Raw genomic sequence first — 22,968 nt, 5'->3', positions numbered from 1 at the left:
GTTCTAAACCCTGTCACACAGAAATGGGAGAAGAGTGAAAGCACTTAATAAAAGTGCTATCAAATTAAAAACCAAGCAAGATCCAATGTGAGCTCTTCTATAAATAACTTATGAAAAGTGAAAAGATGTTTCTGTTAGCAAATTTAAAATAATCGTTAGAATCCTTCAACAGATTGCTGCTAATTGGATTGAGAATTAAACAGCTTTGTATGAGTGTAGAGTTAATTAATAGCTCATTACTTTTTTAATAAGCCAAATTCATTTGGAAACAGAAGAGAGACGGCAAAGTTCATCATGGATGAGATGTTAGATTGGGATTATTTCTCCTTCCCTTGATGAGATAAGGAGTTTAATTAAAACAGGAGACCTATTTGTCTCGTGAATGAGTGGCATCTAGAACCCCAGTGCCCAGAGGTGGAGAAAGCAGCACCTGTCCTTATTCTGCTTATTTGGGTCATATGGGGTTAATAAGAGTTGTGCATGCATCTCCCTAATTCAATCTTTGAGTTTCAACTCCCTTATGAAATAGTCCTTTCTGAAGCTGCATAGATTCATGCAAACTACTGAAACTTCCTGGTAATCCATAATGGATTTTATTTTCATTCTTTTTTTATTCCAGACACACTAGGATCTTTGAAAGCAGTCTTCCATTTTCCTGCCTCTGTTTTGTATTTTATCATGGCCTCAAATTCGTAATTTCTTTAGTTTCATGACCCTTGCGTGGGTGTTTGTATTATACAACACGGAACAGAATGACGTTAGAAGAAATAAACAATTTTGGATTTTTAAGGCAAGCGTGTTTTCATTACGGCATATAGACATTCTCTCTCCTGTTGGCTGGCATGGAGGAGCCCCATTTCTAGACCAGTCTCCCATTGATCGTTCTTGGCACCCTTTGGTGTTGGATAGGCTGAATTTGTCTTTTGGGATGGGTATGTGTTTGTGGAAGTGTGGCTTGTGAGTGTTCTCACCATTTTGCCTTCCAGTCAATCAGGAAAAACAATCTACCCTCCTGTTGGAGATGATAGATGCCGTCTGATCCTGTGTATGCTGCTGGGGTACATGGACTGGCCTTTGTTGCCAGCGTGTAGGTCTAGTTTCTGCTAAATCGATAGATGTCATTTGGGTTTCTTGGTGGTATCCTCATCTGCATATGAGGACATATTTCCAATCAAGTGGATTGGAGGCTTCCCACCTGGGTTGGGATGGAGGTCAGAAGAGAATGTCGTCTTCGGGGAAATGTTAAATGTCCTGCCTGGTGATGAGATGATTTCCCCCTTGGCACTGAGCAGTGACATGCAAATGAGTTTTTATTTTTTAAACAGATGCTGTGGCTGACTCAGCTAAGCATGAAAGTCTGATAACTAGGAGCTCATTTGAAGAGCTGTTTGCCCACTCCAGGAATAATTAGCATGACCTGTTTCTCAAAAGGTGATTAATTCTCAGAGTAATAATCCATTACACAGATTTCTTCTGAGATCAGTTTGTTCCTTCCCTTTCCAAATGAGGAGTTGCTCTCTGCTTTTGAGGTCTCCTTTCTCACCAGACTATTCCTTTTTCTTTAAAAAAAAAAAAAAAAAAAAAAAAAAAAAAAAAAAAAAAAAAAAAAAAAAAAAAAAACAGAACCTAGATCTTCAGCAAAAAACCCTAAAAGAAGTGGATATATAAATCTCTTGCAAAGAGCTTAAGAGGTCCTATTGTGGGACTGTTCCCCAAGTCCCATACAAATAGTGTGAACAGGGACTTTCTCCTGGGGCTTGTGTGGGGACTCCTGTGCCCAGACTGCACGGAGGGCCTCAGCTGCTTGCCCCTATCTGGGCTGCTTCCCTACCCTTTTACTCCTGACATACCCCATCCACCCTGTAACTCCTGTCCTTCCCAGCCTCCCATCTTTTCTCTTCCAGCCATTCCCAGCAACTGGGACCTAGTAGATGCTTCATAAATATTCGAACAGATTCATTATTGTTGGATAAACCTCTCTGTCTCTGGTGTTACCTGAATTTCTCCCCTGCCTCCCACTGTGGACTTGATCTGAGTGGTACTCACTGAGGTGGGGCTCTAGGCCGTGGGGCCAGTTCAGGGTTGGAATGACTTTCCTGGATGCTGAGATATGAGGTCAGAAGAGAGGTCTACCCCGTCAGAAGGCAGGTGTCTCTGACTCCCTTCATTTGTTTTCTCCAGTGCTCCCTCCCTGCTCCCCCAGGCATCTACTGGGTTTCTTAACTTGACCTCCCGACCTCTGCCCTTAGTTCTCTAGAATCCATTTCCTGGGAGAAGCCTGAGTGATTTTTAGTAAATGTTTTATTAAAATATGCCACACATACCCAAAAGTACATGTATTTTAAGTGTATAGCTTGATGAATTTTCACAAACTGAAGGCAGCCACATGAACAGCGCCCTGATGAAATGTATGTCATTAGCGCTCTAGAAGCTCCCCTCTGTCTCTTCCCAATCAATATTCCCCTCCAGAGGTAACCACTATACTAACTCTGGGACAGTTTTCAAAGTCATCAACCCAATTTAGCCATTTTTCCTACTTACAACTCTCTAACAGCTTCCCATTTTGCCTGAGCCAGCAGTCAAGCTTTTCACTATTTTCTGTCAAACCCTTGCCTTCATTGTTAGCTCCTCTTCCACTCACACCTTCCCTCCTGCATTACCCAGCCATTGTCCCCCCCCCACCCCATTTAACTTCTTAGAACATGCCACAGTCCTTTTTGGCCTCGGGACCTTTGCACATGCTAGTTTGCTACCTGGAATGCTGTTTCTCCACGTCCCTTCTTTCAGGCCTTAGCTTAAATGCCACCACATCAGGTAGGTCTTTCTCTGCCTCCTAACCTAACTTGGCCTTTCTCATCTAGTCCTCCTCTGTCATATTTCCTGTTTTTTCCTGTATTGACTGACTTTTTGTTTTGCTTGTTACTTGTCTTTTCTACTCTAATGTCTTAGGTGAAGAGAGGGATCATGTCTGATTTACACATTGCCATGTCCTCTGCCCTAGCACGGTTGGTGACAAATTTTGGATGAAAAAGTGAACGCAAAGTATGCTGAGTTTAAATGTGAAATCTTCAGGGGCCAAAGGCCAGAAGTGAAGTCAGGTTCCACAGCTAAGAGCTCAGAATTTAGAACAGGCTGATTTCCTGTCCTGGTGGATGCTGTTGGTAGCTAAGCTTTGGAGATACTTGAAACCTCTTGATCTGGTAAGTTTTGAATAGCATGGGCTACCACTTTCCAGCCAAGCCATCAGGAGGCCTGAGCCCCACATCCATTGTGTTGTGTGGGAGGTTCATTGGGCTATAGTCTGCTATGTGCATCATTTTTCTGTTGCTGATGAGTGCTGGTCCCTTCCCATAATATTGTCCTGATACTACTATTTACGTGACCACAGCCCCAGCATAGCAACACTTGGCCTCCTACCTATTGCTTAATTGTATACTGGGGAGTAAGGAAAATAGCAGAGAAGGGGTGGTGGTGGTATAAAATAGGACAATTCAGTGAGGGCTTGACCCTTAGCCAGCTCCCTAGGTGTGACCAACCAATTACTGTAGGGGTGGTGGGATCTGGTCTTGCAATTTAAGTGACTTTATCCTCGATTGGTGCCAGAGGCGATGCATTTGCCTAATGCATTTCTTATTACTTTAAAATAGAGACTTAAAGAGGAAAAGGTTATTTGCATTTTTAAAAGCCTTTTTGGATTTCAGACCTTAAGAATACAGTTTTGATTGTCCCACCGCATGGCCCAGAGCAGTGATTTTAGCACACTTAAAATGGCGTGTCTGGTACACTGTTGGCTTCAGGTAGTCCTCTCCCTCACTGGGATGTTGGGGATTTGCTATGCTGTTTTTCCGAAGAAGTCCTCAAAGTAGATAAGCCCAACTCTGATAGAAGACCCTTGAGAAAGCAGATTCCTTATCTGCCCCCAAGCTCGCACTCCAGTGCTCTCTTGTCGCATGTTTTGGTTATCTCTTGCTGTTTAACAAATACTTCTCCAGATTTAGTGACTTCGCTCAGTGTATTACTCTCTCATGGTGCTGTGGGTTGACTGGACTCAGCTGGGCATTTCCTTCTTAGGGTGTGTTAGGAGATTATGGACAGATGGTGTTGGGACTGCAGTATGGCTTCCTCAGGTCGGTGGCAGCTGACACTGGGTATCTGCCTGGGGTCAACCAGAGTGCCCATGAGCAACTTCTCTGTGGGGCTTGAGCTGTGCACAGTATGGTGACTCAGAAGATTAGCATCCCCAGAGGCAGGAAGCAGAGATGCAGGCTAGTTAGGAGCTGTGTCTGGATGCAGCACGGTGTTCTTTCTACTGTGTTCTCTGAGTCCTCAGAGGGCCCACCTGGACTCAAGGGAGTAGAGATACTGACTGTCTGTGGTGATTGGAGATTGTCAGGATCACGCTGCAGAAGAACACTTGGTGTGGGAGAGATGTAGCCTGCCACGTTTTTCCTCCCATTTATTCAGCTTTCCCTGTCTGCTGTTATTCCAAAAGTCTGAGTGCTTTGGGAATGGTTCCCTATATGGAACAATGGTTCGACAATAATTCATCCATGACCTCAGATATTAAGGTCTTTACATAAAGAAATATAAAAGATGTCAGATCATGATGCCATTTCTTTCCACACCGTCTAGTCTTGTAACTACCCTATAGGAGCTGAGTTCCTTGAGATCCTTTCCCTCCTTTCTTGTGTTTAGATAACCCTCACTGAGTAAACGTGTTTTAATTTCTGCTGGCATCGTGTAATTGTAATATTGATCCTTTAGGTTGAGAACAAAGTGCCTGTTAATGCAGTTGATGCTGTCTGCCTGTTGAGACATTAACCAGGAAACCTGAACTTGGTATTAAAATGACTGTCATTTAAATTTTTTTTCTCTGTTACATCATTTATTCCAACTTAAATAATGGAAGGTGCTATCTTGTATTTTCTTTTAACCAGAGGACATAAAATTTTTCAAATTGTATTGCCATGTTTTCAGGAGAGGTTAGTCAAAGCACGTTGTAAATGCAGGTTTTTCTTCTTTTCCTTTTGCTGCCTTTTCTTAGAGCAGAGTTTTCTAAAGGCGATGAATGGCTGGGAAGATGAAATGCCCAGCCTCTGTAAACTGGCTGTCTCCAGCACACCCGTCCCCGCATCTCCATCTGAGGTCTCCCCTCCCCCCTCCCTTGACTCTCCTTGAGGACTTTGAGTCCTATTTGGCATCTTCACTTCACCTGAAAAATCTTTAAAGTGGTCTTTACCCCCTTTACCCCCTGACATGGAAACAGAAATTGAAAAGCTAAATGTTAAAAAAAAAAAAATTTTATCTTTAATTTTCACTCTCTTGGCAAATATGTCTCTTTCCAAGATAGAGGGAATATGGGTGGAGGAATATTAACTGTTTACCTTCTTTTTGATATGTTATTGAACTTTTAGATTCTGGTGCATGGGGCTGGAAGGGATCTTGGGAGAACCAGCCTAAACCCTGATTTTATTGATGAGCCCAGAGAAAGCAGGTAGTTTGTTCAGGGAAGCCACACACTTCAGTGGCTGCTGTGCTGTTCCTGCTGCACAAGGGCTGCTGTTGGCTGTTGCCTTGTCTCTTGTCTGGGGGTATCCTTAGCTCATCCAGCCCCATTCTGCCTGGAGTGGCCTCTCCCTGGGCCTGTTTCCTCCCTGTGGATGAAGGGCCTCGATGCCCACCATGCCCTGGATATTGGAAACTAGTACCTGGTGTGTTGAAGAACACATTTGTCGAGCCTCAACTATCTCAGCCACCCAGGAATGAAGCACTTTCCACCAAGGGTCAAAGGAGAGAGGAAGAGTTGAAATTGAAACCTTGCCATGAGCCATGGTTAATAAGCCGTATGATTTAATATTTTCACTTGGCCCCTTGGCATTACTTAAAGGACGCAGATGTGGGGAATTTGGTGTCATGGGAGTCCATACAAAGGGCAGAGAAGAGCATGATCTACATTAGTCAGTTAAGCTGTTGGCCTTTGGAAGAGGAACGTGGGGGTAGACATGAAGCTGGAAGCTTCGGATTCCAATTGTACAGTCCAGTGGCACTAACTTAGCGTGCATTGGCAACATCAGGAGGCTTTGTGGGCTCCACTCATGGACTTCCTAGGCTTGAGGTAGAGCCTGAAAAGGTACATTTCTATCCTACTCCTACCACCCTGGCTTAAAGCCCCTTACCCATGGCTTTGACCACACTCACCCTTCCTCTGGTCTTCTGGCCATATTCTCAGGCCTTGGAGGCCTAGATAAGAGCCAAGTTCTTCTTGTTATGCCTGATTTTCTTCTTGGTAAGAGGGCCTTTGGAATGAGAGGCCCCTTTGGTATTTTGCATCCCTGAATGGCCAGGTACTTGAAAACTGTTCTGTGTGAGAAACAATTAGAGGACATTTGGAAATAGCATGTAATTAAGCCCAGAGCAGCCACCACACTTGGTATTGGGCATCCACTGTGAATGTTACCTGCATTATCTATTTATTGCAACAGCTTCGCAACGTAGATGTTTTTGTTACCCCTGCTTTATGGAAGAGAAAAATGGATTCTGCAAAGAATCTACCTTAATCAGTAATGAGGCTGGGATGAGACTTTGTCATGTCATGCTTTTCAGTGATACCATGCGTTTGAGAAGTCCACCTCCCTGGTGTCAGTGACATCAGCAATAATAGCAAGTCTAGGGGTGTCTGGGTGGTTCAGTTGGTTGAGCATCCAGCTCTTGGTTTTGGCTCAGGTTGTGAGATCAAGCCCTGCATCTGGCTTCGTGCTCAGCGTGGAGTCTGCTTGAGATTTTCTCTGCTGCTTTTCCCTCTACCCCCTACCCCATGAAAATAAATACTAAAAAAAAAAAAAAAAAAAAAAAAGGTATTCAATAGGTTGAGTGCCTGCTCTGTGGCCTGATGCTGGGCTAATACTAAACATTTTCCATAACTCTTTGTGTTTAAACTGTAACCATATTATATGCAAGGAAGGGAGCTATGGTAGATATATGGTAGCTCAGAGAGGTTAAATAGCTTGCCAGAGTTGGTAAGTGGCAGAGCTGCATTTTGAACCCAGGCATAGCAGATTTCAAAGCCTAGACCCTGGGCTGTTCTGATGACTGGCTGGGTCACATATACCTCAAGATTTTTGGCTGGAGCCTCAGGAAATGGTTGATGTAGCTAGTGGCCTTGGAGGTTTGGGAAACAGTAAGTTTGGGGGGAGAGATAGGTCCCCTTTGGATGTGCTGCTGAGTTTAAGAAAATTCATCAAAACCTTGTCAAAGGCCCCACTGTGCCTGTGCTGGGAGCTGCATTTGGGGGGGTGGTCGGAAAGGATAAAACTCCTGATGTGGACATTGTCAGAGCTTATTCTGTGACCCAGAATGAGCCTTCTACACAGTAAGTGTTAGAATTGACTTCAAGATGACGATCATCTTTCTTTCCATTGCCTCACTACAGAGCGGTAGGGATGAAGATAATCTCTGGAATTTGAGAAAAGTGCTAGAAAAGCTACAAGTGCAATTAGTTGTGGTGAACTTGTTCAGTGTTTTAAAATGCCTTCTCTCCATGTGTTCTTCTGTGATGTTTGTTTTTCACAGGATATTAGATGAGAGGTAGAAGTTACATTCTTACCCGGGTGGACTTATTTCCTAGAAGAAGTTGAAAATGAGTCTAGAATAGGCTTTTCATCATTACAACAGTGTTCCTTAAGCTTTTTTTTTTTCCATTATCACTCTCCTAAGGAGCTGCCTTACATTTTTTTTTAAAACTAATTCCTTCTCTCCATGAAGTGGAATAAGATATTGCCAGGTAGGATGGAACTACAGACCCTTGCTATATGTAAGATTATTTTGCCCCTCCCCCCACCCCTGAACAATATTTTCCCCTTTGGGGGGATTATTCCCCCATTGAGAACACAGGCTTCATAAAAAGCTCTGTAAAGTCAGAGAATGGTGTCAGAGTTGGGGTCTTAGGGACTTTTTTTCCTTTGGTTTCATCCTAAAAGCCAAGGTTTCTAAAATTTGCCTCTTGCTGTCCCTTGCAATAGCACATGTTTGGGGAAAGAGATTTGTCCCTTACCAGGGTGTCTATTTATATCAAGAGTATGGATTGCTCTTGAACCTGCACTCCTGGAGTGCCTAACCTCACAGGGTTGGTTGTCTGACCCAAGGTCTCCACCTGTGTTTTTGGAAGAGGGTGGGGGCAGATCTGGATGGTGAGAGCCTTGGGACCAGGCTCTCTTCTCTGCATTGGCTGGTGGACCCAGTGATAAAAGGCCAGTGTGGACCACCACCAATAGACCAGGGGATGTGTGAGCCTTTGGAGGGATGAATGAGCTTACGGGCTTTTATGGTCTTAGCTACTTGCCAGACTGGGACGGGATCAGGTGAGGTGGGGTTGGTTGTAACTAGGGGCCAGGCCCCTTGGTCGAGGAAGTGGACATTTCATGTCTGGTCTTTTCCCTCTCTTACTCAATTCTCATCTCATCTCCTCTTTCCTTCCCAGTTTATCTTACCATCAATTATTTTCTTCCTCTTACTTTCATTCTGTCTTTGTATATTTTCCTGTTTTTCTTATTGTGTCTTAGTTTTGGTTCTCTCCCTGCCCCCCACTTTTGCCCCTCCCCCAGCACATCTTGAGACAAGGACTTGGGTGCAAGCAATTTATTCTAGACGCTTGTTCCTGGGAAGCGCCTATTAGAGGGGTCGTAGGACAGGGAAGTGAGGAAAGCCCACAGAGAGTGGGTTAATGAGCGGGTTTCTGCTGTGGGCAACTGAACACAGTCCTGCTGGGGACGTGCCAAGGTCTGTGTCCTGCACACTGTAATTACCCACCAAGGGACAAGGAAGTTTCACTTCCAATCTGCACAGCCCCCATGGCCAGCAAATGCCCTTATGTTGAGATGCAGGTTGTCTTTGGTGTAGGCAGGAGATTTCTGCAAGCAGGAACTTAGGGCAAGCAGCAGGGGGATGGGGGTGGTGGATTGACACAGTCTGCCATACTCAGTTTCTCTGACTCTACAACGTCATGTTGTGGAGTAAATATTTTGTTGGATTTGCTGAAAATGCACTTAGGTCTCTTATTCCCAATGTAAAAATTAGGTCAGTTGAATATTTCATCTCCCAACACTAGTTAAACACGTTTAAAAAATTGTCTGGGGTCTGATGGGGGGGGAGCTGTGTGTATTCGTGACCTCCAGTAAAAATCTAGTTTTCTTCCAAATTTGCGTACATTAGATATATAATCTGAGACATTCAATGTGCAGCTTTGATTTTTTTTTTCTTTTTTTGGTCTCTCCTGAGAATTTCCCCTATTCTCATGTCCTTCTCAGGCTGTGAGGGACAGTGGTGGCCCAGGTCAGGCCCATGTATACAGCCATGTTGAATAATCATGAATCTGAAGTTTTAAACTTTCTTTCTTTTTTTTTTTTAAAAAAAGATTTTATTTATTTATTCATTAGAGACAGAGAGAGAGAGAGAGAGAGAGAGAGAGAAGCAGAGACACAGGCAGAGGGAGAAGCAGGCTCCATGCAGGAAGCCTGACGTGGGACTTGATCCTGGGACTCCAGGACCAGGCCCTGGACCGAAGGCAGGCACTAAACCGCGGAGCCACCCAGGGATCCCTAGACTTTCTTTTATCAAGCCCTCCACCTGCTTCCAGCACCCTGGGTATCTATGGATATGCAGATTATGCACACCCATTTTCTCACCCACCTTTGAAATAGGCAAAATAGTTGACAAAAACTATATATTGCTAGTAATGCTTTATTGACCATTTACTACCTGCATTGCAGTGAATGTCTCCTCATTTTAGCGTTAGAAAGAGGTGTTACTGGGATTTGAACCCACATTTGCAGAGTCCAGTCTGGATCCTCCTCCATAAGACTGCTGATTGCTGCCATTAAAGCTGATAGAAAGCAAGAACCTGCTTTGTGCTTATCATTGCAAAAAGTGTTCTGTGTACCTTGTCTCACGGAATCTATCCCCAGTAGATCCCACGAGGTCTGCATTTTGTCCTGGTCCTATTAGTGAACAAACAGGTTCAGAGAACTTAAATGTTTTTTAACTTTGTATCCTTCAGAAGTAATCTGTAAATCAACTTAAATTTGATTAACGAGTGTATCTACCTGGCATCAAAATGTTCTGATAAAAAGGAAAAGTTAGCCACCTGTTTTGTCTCTCTGGCCCCAGGAATTCCCTCGACCATATATATTTGAATGTGGGGTAAAATGACTTTGATAATGGGTTGAATCTTTTGCTTTGCTTAGGAATTTTAGTATTATACTACTTAATACTTGCTACTAATTCCATCCAAACACACACACAGTCCTGTGTACTTATACTTGCTCGTGAAATGCCATCTTCATGTTTAAGACCATCTTCTCCTGTCTGGACACCTCATTTTGTGCTACTGTGGTTGCCTGGGGACATGACTCATTAGAGTATTTTTATATTTTGTCATTGTTTGGTTGTATATTTCTTTTCCCCACAAGTCTGTGAGCTCTGTCATGGCAAGGCCTGGGACAAGAGCTCCTTCTGTCCCTGACCCTAATTCAGGAATGAAAGAGACCTTTGTGATGGTTTTGGAATGAAAACCATGTGGATGCAGCCACGAGGCCTGGGGCAGGGGGACCTTGAGGCTCTATTTCAGGGCCTAATATCTTGATGATGTGTAAGCTTTCCTCAGTGACATTTTTCTTTGTTCACAGACAGATTTGGGTATTGCCTGAGTGTAAGGCAATTCTATACTGACCCAGTGCAACAATTTTACATTCTGTCCATATTCTTGAATTTCTGAAGGGGGCCGTTTTTGCATTAGTAAACCTCTCTGTAATATGAATAGTCATTCTTTTTAGGATGAATGTAACTAAAGCGTATACAGTGATTGAGTTCCTGCTATGTACTAGGCACCACGTAAGGCCTGTGGGAGCTTGCAGGGCAAACATGCCATGGTTCCTGCCTTCTAGGTGCCTCCAGCCTAACAGAAGAGAAGTCCCAAGAACAGAATAATGATCCGTGAGGAAGAATCAAGTGCTGGGAGGAAGGATATAGAGAGGGGTTGCATATCCTGCAGCTGCCGCTGGGTGGGGGCAGTCCCAGTGTGTCCTTGATGAGTTAGGATTGTGTTTGCAAGAATGTGAATGAAACTTTTAGGCAGAGACAGAGCCCCCAAGGTGCTGAGGGTGAGTAGGGTTGAGAAACACCATTTGTAGAGGGGAAGTTTGGGAAGTAGGGATGGAAAATGTGTTTGGGCAAATTGGATAGCTTTGGGGTGGGGAGGCAAGTTGTTCTATGAGCAGATCCCCCAGGTACCACCAGGAAAAAAGCCCAGAGCAACGAGGGGAAAAAGGCTACAAGGAGCATCAGACTGGGGTAAGCCAACTAACGTGCAGGGTCCATCCTCTTTCCAACTTGCTGTGTGTCCTTCACAAAATTTCTTTCCCGCTGATCCATACTTCCTTCATCTGTGGCTAGCAGAACTTCATTCCTGATCACACAGGGTGTCATGGCATTCAAAGCGCTTCGTTAGGTCTGACGTTATTTCTAGAACTGTAAGAGTTTGCATACATCTAGGAAATTCTTATTCTTTTGTTTTGGTCTTAGAGTATAGAGGGTAGATGGATTTAGGCACACTCCCCTGGTCATGGTGTAAAGACTTGTCATTATTTTGGAGAAACACCTCTGTGTGTGTGTGTGTAGGTGGGGAGTGATAAAGCCATCAGGCTGCCTTTACCCAGGACAGACCTGGAATGAAGAAGAGGTTTACACTGATTCAGGGACCTTGTGCAAGGCTGGTATAAATACTGCTCTTGCCAGAGCCCAGCCCAGTGAGGGCTACTGCAGGGCGGCATGTTAGTGGGTGGCAGTAGAAATATGTGTCGGAATGGATGCAGCCAGTTCACACTGCAGGCAGGCCATTGGGTGGGTAGGTGAGGGAAATCAAGATATGAAACCATTTAAAAGTTTCTGAAAGCTGGATATGCAATTACCAAGCGTCTAATGTGCCGTCAGACCCGGGGGCCTGGAGCGCAAGTACTTAAAACATAGCCTTTGTAGATCGTTGCTGTGCTTAGCATTTATCCTTGAAGTAATTTTTTTGGTTAAACGTATAATTTGATTTGCTTCAACTATGGGGTCAGCTTCCAGCAGTATTGAGCCCGTTCTTCATCCTTGTAAGGGACATATTCCATCGGGTTAGGGACAAATGCTGGGGTTTTAGTGCAGTCTTTTGAAGATCTCACCCCACAGGGTGAAGGAGCTCTCAAAAAAGGAAAAAGTCACTTATTTGAAGAGTGGGTTGACAGATCATGGAGAGCTTTCTACTTAACAAATGCTCCTGCAGTATTTACTGGGGCAGGGGGTGAGCGGGCAATATTCTGTGTACCCTGTTCCTAGGAATCCGTGTAGGCTTCAGAATGACCCTCGAAGTAGGTGCAATTTTCTTCACTTTACAGATGAAATTGAGGCTGACTAGTGTGACCAGGGATTTCCAGTCGAGACTGGAACCCGGGAGGTCTGGCTCCAGGATCTGTGTTTTTAACCATTATGCTATGCTGCCTCTCTGTGGCTTTTAGCAAAGGGAGTCTTGAACTGCAAAGGGAACAGTTGGTTTTTGGATACTTTGGATAAAGTTGGAAATCTCAGTTTTCATCAGGCTCCTTGGGGCTGCTCTCTACCAGTGGGGACAGGTGGGCTGACTGGCTCTGTCCCCTGCTCCAGAATCCTGGAAGGGACCCTCCTGTTGACCTGCCTCGTGTGGCTGGTGGGCAGTAGAGAGCTGTCTGTGGAGGACAGCCTGGGGGGCCATCTTCGGAAGTCTTACTTGGCATACCTCTGTGGCTGCCCTGCCTCTTGCATGTGTGTGAATGTGAACTGATTTTCACATAAGAGGAGAGATTTTGGGGCTGTTTTAGAATTATGGAGTCCCATGCTTTTTGCGCTAAGGAGCTGTGGACAAGTTCAGCTGTCTTGTCACTGTCTGGCGGTATGCTTCTTGCTCTCTGGGGTCAGGTATCTCTCTCTTCAAAATGAGTATGAGAAAAATGATCTTTGCTTTTCTTCTGGCTCTCCAATTCCAAGAATTAGGGGAGTCCATATTTACCATCCCAGATAACTGGCGGCCTGGGTTTGAATCCCAGCACCATCCATGACTACCTCTGTGGTCATTGGGCAAATTACTCAGCCCCTCTGTGCCTCCACTTCTCCATCTGCAAATACAACTCTAATGGCATCCTGTCATAGAATTGTGAGGACTGAAAGAAGGAATAGTGACTGGCATAGACTGAGTGCCCTGTTACCCGTCATTAATATTCTGTGCCCATTGCTTTTATTTTGCTACATCTTCATCCATTTTGATGTCATGGCTACCATCTTTGAGTGGTGCTTGTGGGGCAGGTGCTTTTAATGACTCTGCAAGGTTCCTTTGATTGGACCCTATTCCCTGAGCTAGGAAGGAGAGCTTGGGTACCCTTCCTGATGTCACACAGCACAGGAATTTGATGTGGCCTTTTTTCTGACCTCACATCTCAAATGCGTCTTCATCACTGCCACAGGCTTCCTTTGCTAGGACACCCACTCCCTGGCTCCCTTACCTGGCCTTGCTTGAATGCCCTTGCCGAGGCCAGCGCTCATCAGTAACCTGGAGAAAGCTGGTTTGCCCAGTGTTCTGTGTGCTCCTTTGCAGGTCGATTTATGGCTGCCAGGCCTCCTGGTGCTTGGAAGCTTTGGCTTTTTAATTTAATCTCCTCCAAACTTACCTTGGGTCTTCTTGCTGGCAGTTGCCTGCCTGTGTGCTGGGCGGCAGAGAACTGTGAAGTCGTACCAGCTGATTTATGCCATCTGGAAGGGCAGCCGGGGGGCCTCTAGCCTCCTCAGCCAGCAGCCTTTTGCCCTCATCCCTGTCCCTGTGGGAGCAGGGGCCTCCTCTGGTCCCTGCATACCAACCGAACCATGATGAACTGGCCTGCCCCATTGATGCACTGGATTCCAGCCCTGTCCAGCCAGCCCCTGGGGGCTGTGAGGGATTGTCTGGCTTTCTCTGTGCATCTGGAAAGGCCCTTGTTAGTATTCTGGGCAGGCAGAGCTGTGGATAGGGAGGCTGCTGGGCCGGGAGCTGGCCAAGAGTGGAGGAAGCCCTTCTGTCCAGAGTTCCTGGGAGGAGGACTAGGAGCACACTCCTGCATGAGGATTAGGCCTCTGTTATCATGAGGCGCTTGCCAGTGACCTGGCTTCTCAGGGTTCTTTCTGTGCAATTATGAGGGCCGCAGCCCCTGCTGACCTAGGAAGTTGACCAACCTTGCAATTCTGATAGTGTCAAGGAGAGAAGGCAGTGATCTGATCCCCTGTCTGAAGGCAGGTCGTGGGACGTTGTCAATCTAAAGAACCAAAAAACTTTGGAGAGAGTGGAGGGGAGAAGGGGAGAGGAAGTGGGAGTGAAGGGGGAGGGGGAGGGGGGGGAAGGAGGAGTGACAGCTGAGAGATTTTTGGCGAGTGGGGATAAGGGAGCCACACTGGCAAACTCAGACCCCACGGGTCCCCCTGGCCTGAATGCCCAGAAATGTGAGGGCCGTGGGCCTTGTGTGCAACCACGGGTTCTGAATTCTAATCTTGTCCGGCTGCAGACTCTTGTCGCTTAATCTCCACAGTCCTCAGTTCTCAGCTGTAAAGCTCAGAAATAATAACAGTGATTTACCTCTCAGAGCTGGTGGGAGTGATTACTAATGGCAGGTGACAGGGCAAAAGTACAAGGTATCACTGAGTGTGAAACTGCTTGATGACAGGCCAGCCAGCGGGCCTGGAAGCCAGCCTCAGGTGCACAGGGCTGGCCTCTCTTTGGGATGGGCTTTGTCCCTCCCATGGCAGGGGTGGCTAGTGTGAATGCTCTTCCCAGGTTGCGAGTGGGAGTCAGACTTACTCTCCAAAATTCAAAGAGAGTGAATGAGGCTGTATTGGGGCCTCTGGGCACCCCATCTCCCCAAGCACCAGCACTGCTTTCCACTCTGCAAGTGCTTCTAGGCTGTTAGACCTCTGCACCTCCATTTTCCTCACCTGTGAGGCCTCCCATCCCTAACTCCTGACCATCCCTCAAAGCTCGGCTGCAGCACCATCTTCTAGAAGTCTCCTCTGGCACTGGCTTGCATCTTCCTCTGGATTTGGTATGTACTTCCTTTGCCCTCTCATGGTCTGGGACACTGCCTGTCCGCCATGTTCGTAGGCAGCAGGTGACCTACACTTTGTGTGGGCTCTGCTCTCAATGCTGGTGGTGCAGCCACACACCAGACGGAGATCTCCGACAACACACACCTGAACGGGAGCTGTACAAGAGGAGGAGGAGGATTGTGGTGAATCCTCTTCAGGAAAGCAACGGGTTGATGGGAGAATGAGGAGGACAGTGGCTCATTCTGGATGGCGGTTTGGGGAAGTCTTCTCTAAAGCATACAGGCTGAATCTTGAAGACTGAAGAGGAGGGAGCCTTGCCAGGAGCCCCGAGAGTAGTAGTGCAGGAAGGGGGGAAGAGCAGGCCTGGGGGTCCTGAGGTAGGCCAGGAGTTTGGTTTGTTCAAGGACTGAGGGAAGGATCATCACGGCTGGTGTGTAATGGGTCAGCGGAAGTGTGGAACAGAGAACCTTGAATGCCATGGTCAGGAGCTTAGATGTCCTGCCTTAAGTGCAGTGGGAAGCTGTTGGAGCCTGGAGCCAGGGATGTTACATGAACCGATAAACTTCCTAAGGATCACTCTGGCTGCTGTTTGGAAAAGAGAGAATCATGAAAGAAATTGGATGGCAGGTCCCAGAGCTGATTGGAGATACTGACTGTGTGTGTGTGCGTGTGTGCGCATGCTTGCACACGTGGGTGGTCTAAGCGTGCGTGAGGATGATACAAGTCCTCCTATTGATGCGTTCTGGAAACTGGATTTTCTAAGAGCTGGTTTTCTGTTTTTTTGGGGAAAAATAACCCGTTAGGAAACTCTATAAGTTCTCGGGGGGATTTGGAAGTAAGGAGTAGAAATAGCCCAAGGTACCTGAAAATATTCCTGAACATTTGGAAGAGTTTCAAGACAGGCATATTGTAAAGCTGAAGTAAACTTCTGGGCGTTTAGGAATCCCTTGTCCTCGTATGTGTATTTTATGAGGTGGAAAAGGTAACAGGAGTTTTCATAGTAAGCACACAGCAGAAACATTCTGCCCACCAGTCTCTCTTCCTAGATTACACTGCTTTCCCTTACTTGACTTTTTCTTGTCTTCTATACATAATGCAGGCTCATTATGTGAAATTTAAAAAGAGAAAATGTAAGAACTTTCTTTACTTGGAATTCTCTCAACTGAGCAGAAACGTTATTAGCACTTGGTGTGTTTATCATCCCTTTTCTTATGGATCTACAGTGTAATCTGCGTGCATGTGTAAAGCTTGGTAGGCTGGTTTCTCCTCACAACACCAGAAGGCATTTACTTGTATCAGGATGGGCTGCAGTAACAAATAATCTCCAGGTTTTCGGTGACTTAAAAAAAAAAAAAAAAGCATTTATTTGACAGAACAAACACACAAGCAGGGGGTAGGGCAGAGGGAGAGGGAGAAGCAGGCTCCCTGCTGGGCAAGGAGGCCCCACGAGGGAGCTTGATCCCAGGACTCTGGGATCATGACCTGAGTTAAAGCCAGAGTCTTAGCCAACTGAGCCACCCAGGCGCCCCTACGTCTCAGTGGCTTTAAACAAAAAAGCTTATTTCTCTTAAACTCTCAGGTCCATTGTTGGAGGAGGGGGTTGGTTGAAGCCTCTGTGTTGGGTGCTCTTAGCAACTTGTGGAAGTGGAATAACTGTTATCTGCAATGTTGTTGCTCACTACAGCAGATGGAAAGAAAGCTCTGGAGTGTCTTATGTCAGCATTTACATGTCCTGAATGGAAGTGGGATACCACTCTCCTTTCCGTGCATTGGCCAGAATTAATCACGTGGCCCCACTCAACCACGTCGGTGGGGGGGTGGGGGTGGGCAAAGAGTGTGATTGTATCATACACTGTGAAAGCTGAGAGCCAAAAATATTTGGTGAGCAGTGCTAATATCTACATACTATTTGTGTCTCTCATTTACATAGTCATTATCACAAAGTATTGCATGCACACAGAAAATGCAATTCTAAATCATATACTGTGTTTCTCACTTTCCGTCCTGGGACCTTGCTGCTGCAGCATCTGCGAAGACTCCTGCTTAGTCCTGCTGATGTATAGGCGCCTCTGGAAATGCCAGGCCCCCCATGGTGGGTGGAAGCCAATGGGTAATATTCCCATTTTCTTTCTTTAGGGAGATAATCTGCGGAGGATTCCTAGTGGGGTGGACTCTGGGTTGTTTCCCGTGGAATCAGCTCCGTACCATCTGCTTGTATTGACTTTCCCTCCTTCCCTGTCCCGTTCCGCCCAGTCCTCCTGTCACCTGGGACCACTGCCCGAAATAAACTACCTCCTCACATGCTCCTGTCTTATGCTTTGTGTTTTGGGCAAGCGCAGCTCAGATGCCTCTGAAATTAGTATTGTCCCCTGGAGGGGTCCCTGGGTGGCTCAGCGGTTTAGTGCCTGCTTTCTGCCCAGGGCGTGATCCTGGAGTCCCGGGATCGAGTCCCACATTGGGCTTCCTGCATGGAGCCTGCTTCTCCTCTGCCTGTGTCTCTCATGAATAAATAAATAAAATCTTAAAAAAAAAAAAAAAAAAAAAAAAAAGAATTGTCCCCTCGACCACCTAGGCCAGAGGAATTTGCTTTTTTTTTCTTTAACCATTCTAGCAGGGATAGAATCACAGTGTGTCACATTTCGACTTGTTGGAACCTGACTTTCTTGTGCAGCTTTTTGCTTTCTAAATCATCTTTCACTTCTCTTGTTGCTAGAGGAAGCAGATGCCTCCTTCACCGCATCCCTCCTGCCTCTCGACTCTTCTGTCACATTTTTCTGTGATGGGCTCTCGGCCTCTTGTACAGTCGGCCTGCCTTGCCTCATGGGCCTGCTGCTCTGATGTCTTCCTGGGGTGTCTGCTTCTGGTTCTCCAGGAACACTTCTCTCTACAGAGTTCCTGGGGTCTTGTTTATTCCTTTGCATTTTGTTTGACTACATTCCTGTTTAACTTTTTGTAAGTGGATAGGTATATGGATCACTTCTTGTTTTTGAGGATTTGGGAAAAAAAAATTGAGAGTCAAAATAATTCTGTCCTTGACATTTCAACACATATCCAGTTGCCTTTAATATTCAGTAGAATTAGTAATTAGTAATTCAGCTAGTTAGCTGGATACTAAACATCCTAATTCTTTTATGGGTAATCTGTTTTGTTTTGCCCACATGATGCCTCTAACATACCTGGCCCTGAGAGATTTTAGGATGTCGTCTATATGGTATTTTCCATTTATCCTACTTGGTACTTGATGGGCCCTTTGAATCTTATTTCTTAATTCAGTTTTGTGAAATTTACAAATTTTTGTGACAATTTCTTTCTCTTCACTTACGTTTCTAGGAGCTCCTAGTGCATGGATATTTACTTTATGAACTGGCCACCCATGTCTCTTTGTTTTTCATTTTTCAGATGAAAAATGTTCTGTATTCTAAGAGATTTCCTTAAATTTTTCCTCCTAATTTTTTTTTTTTTGGCCTGTTTTAGCAGGCATGTTCTTAATTTCCATAAATTCATTTCTTTTTGTTCTTTGATTGCTTTTTTTTCTTATTTTTTTAGAGGGGGGAGGGGCAAGGGGAGAGGGAAAGAGAGAATCTTAATTAAGCAGGCTCTACCCACAGTGTGGAGCCTGACATGGGGCTTGATCTCACCACCCTGAGATCATGACCTGAGCCAAAATCATGAGTCAGTTGCTTAACTGAGCCACCCAGGTGCCCCCCTTTTTTTCCTTTTTAAAATGGTCATTTCTCTGTGTGTGTATAATCTTTTTCAATATCTTTGAAAATATTAAGGATACTTTGAAAGTTCTTGTCTGTTTCTGGAGTTATCTCTTTTTCTTGGAGTCTGTTCTAGTGGGTCAGCTCACTTCTCTGTGGTGTTTCCACTCCCTCCCGCCCCCCATGTTTGATGATTTTAGTTTATTCATTCTAGGAATGCAAGACTAAGCTGATAGCTACAGATAGCTGGAGTGGCTTTGTCTGTCCACCACCAAGAACATGGGCAGTTGAGCTGATTGGCAGGCTTCCCTTGGACACTTACCAGACAAAAGCAGACAAGCTATGCCACTCCCCTGCCCTCTCCTCCCCTCATGCTTAGGCAAAAAGGAACGTATTCTGGGATGATGTTCCTCACTTGGGACACTTTAGCGGCCCCTTGGGAGGTTAAATATCTTTAAAAATGATATCTCCTGTTGTAGCCTGGGAAAACTCACTTGTTGCTCCTGGGGAAAGAGGTGAGGGATGATGGCTGAGGTGATGGCAGCGGGATGGGGAGAGCCAACACAGGTAACCTTACAGACAGTTTTCTCTCATTCCTACCCTTCTGCACATTCCTAGTGTCCGTATCTGCTCTCACTGGGGCTCCCATGATAGGGGGCAGCCTCTTCCTCCTGATTATTCTGGCTCCTTCTCTTCTCCATGTGTCCCGGTTTTGCTACCAGCACTACTGCACCTGTTCTCTGGCTGTTACAAGTTCATCAGGGGTTCTCAGTACTTCTGTAACATTGTCCAGAAAATAAGTTTATACTTATTTTCTGAAATATTGTGGGCTTTGTGGAGGGGGAGGAGGTGAACACTTAGGTTCAGCATTCCTTCATAAACTATTCATCGAATGATTTAAAACCCTGCTGATTTATGCTAGCAATACCTGGTTGTTGGATATTTCATTTTTTTCTGATTTTCTCCTTTGAAACCATGAAGATCGTCTTTATGAAACTTCTAACCACTCATTATTACTTCTTTGGGACTGATGGTCAGAAAGGGAGTAAGGTTAAATGTTGTCAAGAGAAAAGTTGACATCCTCACTGTACCACTTACCTGCTAGTGGTTTTGAGCAAGTTGCTCAGCATCTCTGAGCTTTCTTTTCCCCCTCTATTAGTTAGAGATAAGAATATTCTACCTCCTAGGATTGGTTGAATGGATTAAAGTTGATAATGAAACTAATGCATATTTCATAGTATATGGTTTCAATTAATATCTGCTATTATTATTATGCATTATTTAATTCTGGCAGCAGGGAGGGATTATTAATTCTATGGATGAGAAAAACCAGATTTAGAGAATTTGTCACTTTCCCAAGCTACTGGTCTCTTCTTGCATATGAACAAGAGATATGGTAATTGTAGAATATAGACTGCTTTAGAATAAGGTGTTCTTTCCCAGGGAATGGGAGTTCCAGAACCAAGTTGTTATTCAGAGGTGAAAATTTTGTCAGGAGAGCTGTTTGAAGGCCCCCCAGACTTACTGGTAGGAGGCTATGCACCCGGCCCCTGGGGATTGGCATAGCAGCATTTGCCTGAATGGGTTGGTTGGCATCAATGCCTAGTTTGAACACCTAGGTCATTAGGCTTTGTCTGGATAACTTTGCTAGGGAGTCGGGGGCGGGGGGGTGGTAAGGCTAGGATTAAAGGGCCAAGAGGGGAGATTTGAACTCAGCACCATCTCTGCTCAGGTTCTGTATTTTCTGGCTGGTCGCATAGGATGTGAATCACACCTCCTGATGAGCTTGGTTGTAGTTTCTGGGTGGGTGGGGGTATGTGTGTTGTGGGGGGGGGGCTCAGTAAATATTTGTAGCATATGCAGGTGTAGGAGTATGTGCACAATGATAGAAAGGAGGACTCTAGAATGAGATGTTCTGGTGGTAGGTGGTGAGGGGAAGTGCTGGCTGTCTTTGCAGGGAGCCTCACCCCTCTTCCTGGTAACCTAAGAAGGGGACAGAAGGATCAATCTGACCAGGCTCCTCCTGTTTCTGCCTCACTTATCAGATTACTCACTGCCTTTCAAGAGTTACCTTCTGCTCCTGATCACACATTCAATAAAGTACTGCCTTTGCCCAGAGCTCTTTTGGAAGTTCCACTTTTGGAAATGTTTCAGAGCCAGTTTTAAACATAAACACACAAAACAAAGTAAAAAAAAAAAAAAACAAAACAAAAAAATTAAACTTATTTTTTATTTTTTAATTTTTTTTATTCCTTAAGAAATGTGCCCAGTAGGATTGTTTTATTTTGGAAGTAAAATAGCATTATTCAAGTTGACCAATTGGTCATGTTGCTGTTCAGGTGAGTTTAACCAATGAGTTTTGTGTTCCTGCTGTGCTGGAGTCACTGAGTTCTGTAGGACAGAGTTTGTGTCCTTGAATAAAAGCTCATGGCTTAGAGCTCTGCTCTTTGAAAATATTGCTCTGCTCTCTAAATACGAAGATTTGTCCCACTTCTAATATTCAAAGAAGGTATGAGGTTATACAGACGGCCCCTGAAAATGAGCTTCACCCCTTAAGAACTTGGTGTGAAGCTGTCAGGGCCCCTGTGGGTGTTCCAGTTCTACTTTAGCTAAAAACCAAAATCAACACACCAACACAGAGAACACTGAAAAGATGATACTAAGTGAAAGAAGCCAGACTCAAAAGCTAAGTACAGTACTCCACTTACATGACATTCCTGGAAAAGGCAAAACAATAGGAACAGAAACTAGATTTTTGGGTTGCCAGGGACTAGTGGAAGGGTGCGGGGCTTACCATAAAGGGAATGAAAGAATTTTGAGGGGATCATGAAAATATTCTCTATCTTGATTGTGGTGGTGATGACACGGATTATGTAAAGTTGTCAAAATTTACAGAACGGTGGACCGGTAAAGGGTGAATCTTGTCATATGCAATAAACGTGGAATAAATGAAAGTAAAATCAGTGACATTCTTTAATAGGCACATCTCCTATACCCAGTTCTGGTGTATACCTACATTTACTATTAGAAGAACAATTCTTTTTAGCTTGGAACCAGGAGGATTAGTAATCTCTAAGCCTGCTGGGTTTTATTGAATAACTTTGTATGGATGTGACAACCTAAAGTCGTGGTCCTTATTCACAAATTTAAACTGTTTCCAGGCATTCTGAATCCTCAAAGGAAGATTATGCTCAGAATAGTTTTAAGGTTGAATGTACTTTATTATTTTTTTGGTCTTTTGAAAATTAGTAATTCACGCTTGGTGACTTGGCTGACTCCCTATTACTGAGTGCAAATTATTCATCAGGCCAAAAACCGCAATCCCCTCTAGTTGAAGGTTTTGCTTTGGCTCTTGATGTTAAAGTCCTTTGTGAAATTCTTCAGCGAAGTATGGTCTTTAGCATAAGATGGTGGCATATGATGTTAGGCCATTCTTTTGTCACCTGTTATATTCTTAAAAGGTTGTGAAGCTTATAAGTGCCCTGTCACGATGTGGAATAAATAACAACACTGGTGGTACTTTTGGGCTTTCCTCATTTTGGACAAGTTGAATTAGAGCGCCCCTGCCTGGCTGCATTTGGACTTGCAGTCGCCTAAGGCATTCATTTATAGCAGGGTAGACTTGGCATGCGTGTCTGCAGGGAGACAAGGTGATAGGGAATGAAGAACAACGCAGCAGTTGAGAAGGAAAATGGATGCAGGGAAGGGGGAGATCTCTTCCTCCGGTCTGGCCTCCTAAATGCTTGTCTTGGACCGTCGTGTAATTCCTGGACCTCTGAGTTTCATACTCAACTGACACCCCAAACTCGTTGGTGACTTTTCCTGGGAATACTTTTCATCTCGCAGCTAGAAAAAGATTCCTTTTGCAAACTCCCATAGACTCCTTGTGTGTTTGGTCTTAGGATCTCTAGTGCCCTGTATTTTGCAAAGTAAGTGGTTTATTCTTAGATTGTAAACTCAAGGGGATAGAGGAAGGGGCCTTACACATAGTTGGTGCTTAGTTAAATACTTCATGGATAAAATAACTTCAGTTAAGATTTCCAGTTGATGTGCTGAGAAGCAGCATTTACATACATATGTACGATGCTACCTTTGTGATCGCTAGCCGGTAGAACTACTTGAAGAACATGTGTCT

At 44.9% G+C, this 22,968-nt stretch overlaps 1 protein-coding gene across 2 annotated transcripts in view; it reads left to right on the top strand.

The window, feature by feature from the left end:
• The window catches only part of PTPRT (protein tyrosine phosphatase receptor type T), a 1,032,653-nt gene that overhangs the window by 65,538 nt on the left and 944,147 nt on the right, over positions 1-22,968 (top strand). The gene's annotated exons all lie outside the window — the stretch shown is intronic.

The sequence above is a fragment of the Canis lupus genome, chromosome 24, assembly GCF_011100685.1.
Source record: "Canis lupus familiaris isolate Mischka breed German Shepherd chromosome 24, alternate assembly UU_Cfam_GSD_1.0, whole genome shotgun sequence".
Classification (NCBI taxonomy): domain Eukaryota; kingdom Metazoa; phylum Chordata; class Mammalia; order Carnivora; family Canidae; genus Canis; species Canis lupus.
The sequence above is the reverse complement of the archived record's forward strand: the minus strand, read 5'-3'. Positions and strand labels throughout refer to the sequence as shown.